A 12,466-nucleotide genomic window follows, 5' to 3' on the forward strand; every position below is an offset into this window, starting at 1 on the left:
CATATGTTAAGGGTGTTTGAGAATAAGGTTCTTAGGAAAATATTTGGGGCTAAGAGGGATGAAGTTACAGGAGAATGGAGAAAGTTACACAACACAGAACTGCACGGATTGTATTCTTCACCTGACATAATTAGAAACATTAAATCCAGATGTTTGAGATGAGCAGGGCATGTAGCACGCATGGGCGAATCCAGAAATGCATATAGAGTGTTAGTTGGGTGGCCGGAGGGAAAAAGACCTTTGGGGAGGCCGAGACGTAGATGGAAGATAATATTAAAATGGATTTGAAGGAGGTGGGATATGATGATAGAGAATGGATTAATCTTGCTCAGGATAGGGACCAATGGAGGGCTTATGTGAGGACGGCAATGAACCTCCGGGTTCCTTAAAAGCCAGTAATAATAATAATAATAATAATAATAATAATAATAATAATAATAATAATAATAATAATAGTAATAAAGTCAAGTAAGAAATATCACTTTTGGCAGAATTGAACCAAGATCTGCTGCTACTGCACTTAAGACGCTTTCCCGTTTTCGGCGGGAGGGGTGGAGGCTCATGTCTTTCGGGAAGGGGACTATGTCTCTCCGAGGACATCCCCCCGACCGCGGCGTCTCCGCCACCCCAGTGAGCGCAGCCAAGCCAGCACTAACTTTGTTTCGTGCAATTTGCATCTTAACCGAGGCTGTAATGTACCTTGCCTATCGCCCAGGGCACTGTCCTATCGCATTATATTACCGAGCAGTACAAAGAACCGGGACGGAAGCAAATTTCATCAGATAGACTGGATCCACGGCAAGATCCAGCAGCCATGGTAGCTCAGATGGGAAGGAAACGAGCCACAACTACTATTGCCGACACATTTTAACACTTTAATTCGACTATTACACTTTTACTACGTCATACTACTTTTGACCAATAAAACGGTACGAAAGAACGTTTTTCAACCAATCACGGCTGCTTATCGCACAATTTTATCGCGTCCCTAGCATTTTTATAATTTTATCGCGTCCCTAGCATTTGTTTAATTTTATCGCTTCTCTAGCATTTGTTTAATTTTATCGCGTCCCTTGCATTTGTTTAATTTTATCGCGTCCCTAGCATTTGTTTAATTTTATATCTCGTCCCTTGCATTTGTTTAATTTTATCGCGTCCCTAGCATTTGTTTAATTTTATCGCGTCCCTAGCATTTGTTTAATTTTATCGCGTCCCTAGCATTTGTTTAATTCTATCGCGTCCCTAGCATTTGTTTAATTTTATCGCGTCCCTAGCATTTGTTTAATTTTATCGCGTCCCTAGCGTTTGTTTAATATTATCGCGTCCCTAGCATTTGTTTAATTTTATCGCGTCCCTAGCATTTGTTTAAGTCTATCGCGTCCCTAGTATTTGTTTAATTCTATCGCGTCCCTAGCATTTGTTTAATTTTATCGCGTCCCTAGCATTTGTTTAATTTTATCGCGTCCCAAGCATTTGTTTAATTTTATCGCGTCCCTAGAATTTGTTTAATTTTATCGCGTCCCTAGCATTTGTTTAATTTTATCGCGTCCCTAGCATTTGTTTAATTCTTTCGCGTCCCTAGCATTTGTTTAATTTTATCGCGTCCCTAGCATTTGTTTAATTTTATCGCGTCCCTAGCATTTGTTTAATTCTATCGCGTCCCTAGCATTTGTTTAATTCTATCGCGTCCCTAGCATTTGTTTAATTTTATCGCGTCCCTAGCATTTGTTTAATTCTTTCGCGTCCCTAGCATTTGTTTAATTTTATCGCGTCCCTAGCATTTGTTTAATTTTATCGCGTCCCTAGCATTTGTTTAATTTTATCGCGTCCCTAGCATTTGTTTAATTCTATCGCGTCCCTAGCATTTGTTTAATTCTATCGCGTCCCTAGCATTTGTTTAATTTTATCGCGTCCCTAGCATTTGTTTAATTTTATCGCGTCCCTAGCATTTGTTTAATTTTATCGCGTCCCTAGCGTTTGTTTAATTTTATCGCGTCCCTAGCATTTGTTTAATTTTGTCGCGTCCCTAGCATTTGTTTAATTTTATCGCGTCCCTAGCATTTGTTTAATTTTATCGCGTCCCTAGCATTTGTTTAATTTTATCGCGTCCCTAGCATTTGTTTAATTCTATCGCGTCCCTAGCATTTGTTTAATTCTATCGCGTCCCTAGCATTTGTTTAATTTTATCGCGTCCCTAGCATTTGTTTAATTTTATCGCGTCCCTAGCATTTGTTTAATTTTATCGCGTCCCTAGCGTTTGTTTAATATTATCGCGTCCCTAGCATTTGTTTAATTTTATCGCGTTCCTAGCATTTGTTTAATTTTATCGCGTCCCTAGCATTTGTTTAATCTTATCGCGTCCCTAGCATTTGTTTAATTTTATCGCGTCCCTAGCATTTGTTTAATTCTATCGCGTCCCCAGCATTTGTTTAATTTTATCGCGTTCCTAGCATTTGTTTATTTTTATCATTATCCTAGCATTTGTTTCTTTGTTTGCCAACATTTCAAACTGCACTGGTCTGGACGTCAAAAAACAGAAAATTACAAACTACTCCAGTCGATGCACAGCAGTTTCAAGTATGACTCGCATTGGAATTCAAGAACAAGAATTAATAAAGATCACTGGTCATAGCTATGCATCTTCTCTGAAACCCTATTTACATATAAATGAAAAGCACCATTCGGAAATCCTGAATAAGTTGAGGGATACACCATGTACATCAACGAGTTCATTTCTTTTACGCACACGTCCAATATAACATCAACTGAACCACCAACCACAAAACATTCAAATTTGAAAATTGTACTTCAATCATTGTTTCTTTTAAATTATTCGTGTTTATTTTTTTATTTCATCATCCTTAAATAAAAGGTTTATTTATTTCATCATCCCTAATTAAAACTTTTCTAACACTTGTTTATTTAATTTAGGTTATGTTATAGCTTCTGCTATATGATATTATGGATAGTCACATATCAGAGATTGTTTAATACTAAGATTTATTGAAAATCATCTGTCAAGTGACGTTGATTACTGGGATCCGGATGATTGAAGTGAAATGCAAATGTTTAAATAAAAATGGAACTGAATCAACAAAGTCTTCTTGACTAGTAACCGTCCACAGAATTCAATGAAGATTCCATAGTTGGCAGAACTGATAACAAGAAAACAGCTAATCATATCACACTACTGCCATCTGGCGCAATGTTGAGATGGTACGATAATACATTTGAAGACAGTTGTATTTTCATAAGTCAACTATTTTATTGTATTGGAGTAATATGTTACTTCTAATCTTTATATACTTTCTTCTAATCGTGTAATAGTCAATTAAATCCCACTCGAGATTTGATTTTCTCTAGATAAATCAAAACCTCTAGTGAGATTACTGTAGAAAAAACTAGTCAAAATGCTTCAGCTAATTTTTCTTTATGAAGACAATTATAAGTAATAACTAAAATACTTCTGAAAATAATTATGAATCTAACATTCTTTTGTTAATTAGCGTCATAATCTTTTTCTTAAACAATGTAATTCACAGGGTTTCCCCAAAAGTAACGCATAATTGCAATTAAAATTTAATTAGATGATTTTAGACAAAAAAATTTCTGTCAAATATTCATTTCTACGGAAAGAAAATATTTTTGCGACTACTGTTTTACGAGTTATGACTTCACCCAGAACATTTTTAAGTGGCATCCTATATATATATATATATATATATAATGATCTGAAAGAGCATAGTTTTACATTTACGTTTTAGGAAGATATCTCTGTTTAATTGAAAATGTTTTCTTTTTAATTTCTTGAATTTCTAAATTGCTTCTTCTAAGCTAAAACATTTAATTGAATTTATTTTATTCCATGTTCGAAATGTTCTCCATTTAAAATCTGGCATTGATTTAAGCGCAGTAAAATACCTCTAGTACAATTTCAATTTTTGCTGGTTGTATTTTCCTACACCTCTTCCTTATTCTCACTTTAAATTCGTCAATAATAATAATAATAATAACAATAATAATAATAATAATAATAATAATAATAATAATAATAATACTTAAGGCTTTTAGAGAACCCGGAGGTTCATTGCCGCCCTCACATAAGACTGCCATCGATCTCCATCCTGAGCAAGATTAATCCAATCCCTAGCATCATATCCCACCTCCCTCAAATCAATTTTAATATTATCCTCCCATTTACGTCTCGGTCTCCCCAAAGTACTTTTTCCGTCCGGCTTCCCAACTAACACTCTATGTGAATTTCTATATTCGCCCGTACTTGCTACATGCCCTGCAATAATAATAATAATAATAATAATAATAATAATAATAATAATAATAATAATAATAATATTTACTTATGCCTTTTAGAGGACCTGAGGGTTCATTGCCGCCCTCACATAAGCCCGCCATCGGTCCCTATCTCGAGCAAGATTAATCCAGTCCCTAGCATCATATTCCACTTCCCTCAAATCAATTTTAATATTATCCTCCCATTTACGTCTCGGTCTCCCCAAAGAACTTTTTCCGTTCGACTTCCCAACTAACACTCTATATGCATTTCTGGATTCGCCCGTACTTGCTACATGCCCTGCAATAGTAGTCGTAGTAGTAGTAATAATAATAATAATAATAATAATAATAATAATAATAATAATAATACTGACTTATGGCTTTTAGAGAATCCAGAGGTTCGTTGCCGCCCTCACATAAGACCGCCATCGGTCCCTATCCTGAGCAAGACTAATCCAGTCCCTACCATAACATCCACCTCCCTCAAATCCATTTTAATATTATCCTCCCATTTACGCCTCGGCCTCCCCAAAGAAATTTTTCCGTCCGGCTTCCCAACTAACACTCTATATGCATTTCTGGATTCGCCCGTGCTTGCTACATGCCCTGCAATAATAATAATAATAATAATAATAATAATAATAATAATAATAATAATAATAATAATAATAATAATATTTACTTATGGCTTTTAGAGCACTAGGAGGTTTATTGCCGTCCTCACATAAGCCCGCCATCGGTCCCTATCCTGAGCAAGATTAATCCAGTATAATATCTACCATCATATCCACCTTCCTGAAATCCATTTTAATATTATCCTCCCATTTACGTCTCGGCTTCCCCAAGGAACTTTTTCCGTCCGGCTTCCCAACTAACACTCTATATGCATTTCTGGATTCGCACATACGTGCTACATGCCCTGCAATAATAATAATAATAATAATAATAATAATAATAATAATAATAATAATAATAATAATAATAATAATAATAATAATAATAATAATAATGGTTTTATTTAACCTGGCAAAGTTAAGGCCAAAGGGCTTTCTCTAACATTCAACCATGAGTAAAACTACGATAGAAAGAGAAAGAACCTCACAAATACACCAAATATAGTAGGCCTACATTAAAAAAAATCAAAGAGATAATCACAACGCAATGTAAACAATAAGTTAATAGAAAAGAGACACATATATAATTTCCTAAGTCTGATACATTCATTGTTTTATTTTTAAAGTTCAATATAATTCTACACTTCAGAAAAAAAGTCACTAGTATGACGAAAAATACTGAAAAAATTCTACAGGTTACTTTTTTTTTAAGCTTTATCAGCAGCTTAAGTTATTTAACGTCTGAATGAGATGAGGGTGATAATGCCAATGAAATGAGTCCGGAGTCCAACACCGAAAGTTACCCAGCATTTGCTCACATTGAGTTGAGGGAAAACCCCGGAAAAAAATTAACCAGTTAACTTCCCCCAACCGGGAATCGAACCCAGACCACCTGGTTTCGCGGCAAGACGCGCTTACCGTTACTCCTCAGGTGTGGACTACAGGTTACAGTTGGGACACAAATGCAGGTATATTATACTATACTTCGGGTCTCTGCACATGTGTTATAATCTCATATGAAGTACGGTATAGCATACTATACTTTCAGGACCCAGGGGGATTTAGAAAGAAAAAAGCATAATAAAATGTAAATAGTGAGTCAAAATGCGTGGGACACATAGGCCTACAATGTATATAAATATGAGACAATAATAATAAAAATATAGTGAATTACAGAGCTTATCAGAAAAACTGTACATCGTCAGGTCTCGTACCAAAGACCCTGATTTTCAAATATCCCAATTAAAAGTTTTATTTTTAGTAATCGCGGGTACTTCACTATTCGTCATTTACCCGTATGAAGTTACCGACAGAGTCGTTGCCCAGGATGCGCCATAGAAGACTGGTCTACGCTACACCCGGGTGAGATGAGATGAGATGAGATGAGATGAGATGAGATGAGATGAGATGAGATGAGTTATGAGATGAGATGAGTTATGAGATGAGATGAGATGAGTTATGAGATGAGATGAGATGAGATATGAGATGAGATGAGATGAGATGAGTTATGAGATGAGATATGAGATGAATGAGATGAGATGAGATATGAGATGAGTTATGAGATGAGATATGAGATGAGTTATGAGATGAGATATGAGATGATATGAGATGAGATATGAGATGAGTTATGAGATGAGATATGAGATAGATGAGATGAGATGAGAGATGAGATGAGATGAGTTATGAGATGAGATGAGATGAGATATGAGATGAGATGAGATGAGATGAGATGAGATATGAGATGAGTTATGAGATGAGATATGAGATGAATGAGATGAGATGAGATATGAGATGAGATATGAGATGAGTTATGAGATGAGATATGAGATGATATGAGATGAGATATGAGATGAGATATGAGATAGATGAGATGAGATGAGAGATGAGATGAGATGAGATGAGATGAGATGAGTTATGAGATGAGATATGAGATGATATGAGATGAGATGAGATATGAGATGAGTTATGAGATGAGTTATGAGATGAGATATGAGATGAGTTATGAGATGAGATATGAGATGAGTTATGAGATGAGATATGAGATGAGTTATGAGATGAGATATGAGATGAGATATGAGATGAGTTATGAGATGAGATATGAGATAGATGAGATGAGATGAGTTATGAGATGAGATATGAGATGATATGAGATGAGATATGAGATGAGTTATGAGATGAGATATGAGATGAGTTTTGAGATGAGATATGAGATGAGATATGAGATGATATGAGATGAGATATGAGATGAGATATGAGATGAGTTATGAGATGAGATATGAGATAGATGAGATGAGATGAGATGAGATGAGATGAGATGAGATTTCTTGAAAGGCCACAGAGAAACCGGACCTCTCAGAGGAAACTCCTGTGTTACCTGGACCACGAGCTTGTCCAACACAAGTTAAAAATCGGAGGTACGCCGGAGATCGACCCTGGATCTACAGGATTATAAGTTCAGCGCTCTAGCCACTAGACCACCGTAAGGTTTCAAAGAAAAGTAATCTAATGGAGAAAAATCAGGTGATCTTACAGGCCACTATACATGTCCCCTTCTGATCCATCTATTTGGAAACACTTCATATTTATAGCCGCGAACAGGAGCTGCAAAATGCAGAAGAACACGTTCCTGTTGATACCAAATTCCATCATCATCAGAGTCTCAGATCTCTTTTTTTCTTTTTACATCTTAGGGGAGAGTTGGGTAGTATCGGACATCGGGTAATATCGGACAGTGCGTTTCTTTCATCTTCCAACAGATGATAGTACCTGAATGACATGGTTACGTTTCTGTGATGTCGCATACAGAATCGTAACCATATCATTCAGGTACTACAATCTGTTGGTACATGAAAGAAACGCACTGTCCGATATTACCCGATGTCCGATACTACCCAACTCTCCCCTACTTTAAGTATGCTGAGTTCATTAAAAAACTGATTTCATAAGATAAGGAGTAACAAAATGTATCACAAATTAAATTGTTACCATAGTAACAATAAATATCGTACTTCTATATAAAGCAAATGAAGTATTGCATAAAGAATTATGCTCTTTTAGTTAAAAAAAAGCAGTAGAGTATAATTTAAAAATTTTCTCGATGACGCCATCATTTGCTCAACAATTGTCGCAAAAATACTCTGTTTACATAAAAATATTCCTTTCTAGATATGATATTTGACGTGTCTAGATCTTTTTGCCCAAACTTCCCTCATTAAATTTTAATTATAATTATATCTTGCTTTTGAAAATCCTGTATATTTTCTTATAATATTTTAACATAATGGTTGAAATTTTTTGGCCCGTTCTAACTCTAAAAACTGATCCCAACATATATACACGAGTCTTCTTTAGGAACGTCTTTCGCGAAAATTAAAGTTTTTAAATAGATTCTGATATGAGAGGAAAGATTATCCACTGGCGCACTGAGTAATCTGAAACAAATTATTGTGGGAAATAAAAAAACAATTCAATACAATTGTTTGTATACATCTGAAGTCTGATTAGTATAATACATAGCTAATCGGCGCTGTATACATAGAGGGAGAAAGAAACTGGCAACACCACATTATCTCCTGGTCCAGTTGTCTCATAAGTTGCCTCATGTTGGTATCACTTTTGAGGTTCAGACCTGTCTTCGGACAGTTGACTAAACAACAGCCCCTACGACTTTTGTTTTTGGATTAGACTATAAGAGGACCTATGACTAGGTGATTTGTACGAAATTATTGATAGTATATCACTAAGAAATAGATTTGAATTCAATATTAAGGGGTTAGGTACAGCTTACAGCAGTAAAATTTTTTGAAATATTCAACATTTTTTTCCTCCATTACTATATATTGTACAATAATGAAAATTGGTAGGTGTAAACCACTGTCCTTCTGCTATATGAAAAAGAAAATATTTTTACGATTTGAAAAAACTATTCATGTTTTTTTTCCTTCAAAATTCAAAGTGGTCGCAGTTTACTGTGAGTGATGAAGCGTTTCCCTCATAACTCATAAACTTGTTAACTTTTTCATGTTCTCTCTCTTTTATTTTATTGCTGAAACTCATATTTACAATATCATGCTATTTCAAATACATTCCTTAATAAATAATATTTTTTTTATTTTGTGTTAGAAGAAAAAACTGATACCTGACCATTTTAAAAAATGAATTTATTTTTTATCAGACAATCTATCAAAGGTAGAGAAGTGATCTTGCATCATTATTGTATACACACAAAAAAATGTCATCACAGAATGTTGGATAGTTTTTTAGTTATTTGGGAAACGCTTCATCACTGCACAGTGAACTGAATTTTGAAAAAAAATGTAAATAACATTTTTAAATCGTAAAAATATATATTTTTTTTCATATAGGAGAAGGACAGTGTTTTACACATACTAATTTTCATTATTCTACAAGATACAGTAATGGAGGAAAAAAATGTTGAATATTTCCAAAATTTTACTCCCGTAAGCTGTACCTAACCCGTTAATGCCATGAAATTCTTATATAAAAACAATATAATAAATATTAAAACTATTTATATTAAGGCAATAAAAGTGTCCTCAAGGTAGAGGCCTCAAAGAAGAATGTGACTTTTCATCATTAATATTATTCCCTTTCTACATAAATAAGAAAACATAAAAATGGTCACTACATAATCCAAAGGGCATCTTCTTAACTGAGGAAAAACACATAAAAACAATTTTATTTTCCGACGACCAACTACTATTGTTGACGCCAGAAGTTAACCTACAAGAACAGTAATTATTCTGAATTATATAGCGAATAATTATGATAGGAAAATATCATCAGGAAAAACCAAGTCAATATTGTCAAACATTGAATGAATCAAAGAAGAGCTAAAATAACAGCAGATGACAAAGTAATTTAACAAGTATGATCATTCACATACCTGGGATGAATGATACATGAGTCATGGACAGATTAATGCTGAACTGGGAACCAATACTGGGTAAACAATAAGTAATATCATTAATTTCAGCGGTTTATTTTTTCAGATTTTTCAAACAAACAAATTAATACAATTAGCTCGTTTTTGCTTCTTTTTCAAGATAAAAATTGTTCCTTATGAAACATTTCATAGCGTGTTTTGGAAAAGTCATTGATTTAATTCCCAATATGTTCAGTCACTTTAAAGAGAACAGTGTATTATGATAATATATGGTCGAAAGAATTTTAGTTTTGTCCTTCAAATGTACAGAAATTTGGTCCGAACAAATGTAACACTTTAAAATTCCTTTACAGAGCGAAAACTTAACATTTGTTCGGGTCAGATTTCTGCACAATTAAAAGACAAAACTAAAATTCTTTCAGTCATTTATTATCGTAATACACTGCTCTCGTAAGTTGATTGAACATATTAGGAATTAAATCAATGGCATTCCCAAAACTTGCTATGATATGAAGGGTTCAGAGCCATAGTGGGCCAAGCGCCATTTATTAAAAACGGAGAAAGCAAGGGTTAAAGTTAAGTGAATACCATAGTTCAATGAAGATTGACACATAATTTAGTTTTAATGTGTATACTTCATATTACTTCCTATTTGTTTCCATTGAATTATCGTAATAACTTCATTTTAAGCCTTATTTTCTACGATTATAATAAATGGCGCTTGGCCCACTATAGTTCTGAACCCTTCATATATTCCACATAAAACAATTTTTATCTCGAAAAGAAAGTAAAAACAAACAAAATTATATTAAACTTATTAACCTTGAAAGCATGTTGTAAATATTCAGATTGTCAATGTTAATACAGATAATATAATATAATATTTGTTTTATTCAGTCTTATGACAAATCAATTATTAAAACAATGACATATATTTCATAACATGTAGTCATTGAGTTTTATACGAAATAGTTACGAATGTTTTCGCCCATTTAGGCATCTTCAGGTTCAGTGTACTATATATCTTTATTAAATATTATTATATTATTATTATATGCTAATTTTAAATAAAATCTTTTTTATCAGTATAATTTAGTCATCTTCTAAGATTTTATTTTACAATTGATAATCAATGGTGCTTAATTACTACACTTTATTTTTATAACACTATTCATATTTAATTAATTGTATTTGTTTGCTATTCATTTCCGGATCCTCGTGGTCATCCTTAATTAAGGCCGATGAGTTTTTTTTTCTCTCTCTCTCTCTCTCTCTCTCTATGATAATTACAATGACTCATCGACTATCATTGTAATTATCATACAGTTTAATAATGAGATATTGCACACTGAACCTGAAGATGCCTGAATGGGCGAAAACGTTCGTAACTTATTTTGTATAAAACTCAATGAGTACATGTTATGAAATATGTCATTGTTTTAATAATTGATTTGTCGTAAGACTGAATAAAACAAATATTATATTGTATTATCTGTATTAAATCTTTTAGTTTGAAATATCTAAGAGAATAACGTCCTGAAATCAATATTACTTACGTATAATAAAATGTAGGAAGTTAAACGGATGTATTAAGAAATATTTGGGAAAAACATTGGGTCAGAGGCAAAACAAAAATTGTATATTATAGTTTGCAAACCAGCCATGAAATACGGAAATAAAACAGATTTTAAGAAGTGAGAACAGACGACATTCAAAAGCAGAACAAATGAATTTTATGCAACTGGGAATAGATGAAGGGAAATATCAAGATATTCGAACGCAGCTGGGGAAATTAAATATGGTGAATGAAATATACAAATAGACTAACCAACATTGTCATAAAGTTGACGTAGACTTCCGCGGTCTGTATTCATGGCTGTGGAAGAGCTCTAAGGACGACCCCAGCAGGATGGTTGAAACGTCAGTTCCAGCAGCAGAAGCCCGGAAACCTACGTAGTTGAGAAATGTTTCTTTTAAACAATAAATTAAAGATATTTTAAAACATAACATGAAATAAATATCGTAAATGAAAAATGAGAAATCACTAGGAGAATATGGAATAAATTCTGATGTCTACCAATTTGGATAAATTTAATTTCACAGCAAACTGCTCCAATTTATCAACAATTTATATAGTTCAAAAACCACTACAGAAGATTGGTGAAAGAGGAGATAAAATAAATCCGGAAAGTTATAGAGGAACGTCTCTAATTATATGCGATATTGTATTATGAGCATTTATGGAGGAAATAAATTAAATACCGATATATTGATATTGCAATATATTGCAAACCTAATTTCGATAAACGATATATATCGCAGAAAATATGTCGATATATAGAACGATTATCGATATGTCGCTACTCCGTAAGCAAATTGCATTTTTAGGCGTACATTTACTGGGAGTTTAAATGATATATTGGGAAAGAGTTAAGTGAACTCTACATGGTTGAGTATTTGATATTGGAACACGATTCAATTATTCTAACGTTATATAGGATTCAATCCAGGACACAGATATAATGTTCTTTCCTACTTAACAACGTAATCATTTTTAAATGTAAGTAAACAGAACTTGTAATTATTTTTAATGTAAGTAAACCGTACTTAGAATGTTACAATTTTTAACAAATTTCACAATTGATTTGATACA

Source organism: Periplaneta americana, chromosome 3 (assembly GCF_040183065.1).
Source record: "Periplaneta americana isolate PAMFEO1 chromosome 3, P.americana_PAMFEO1_priV1, whole genome shotgun sequence".
NCBI lineage: Eukaryota > Metazoa > Arthropoda > Insecta > Blattodea > Blattidae > Periplaneta > Periplaneta americana.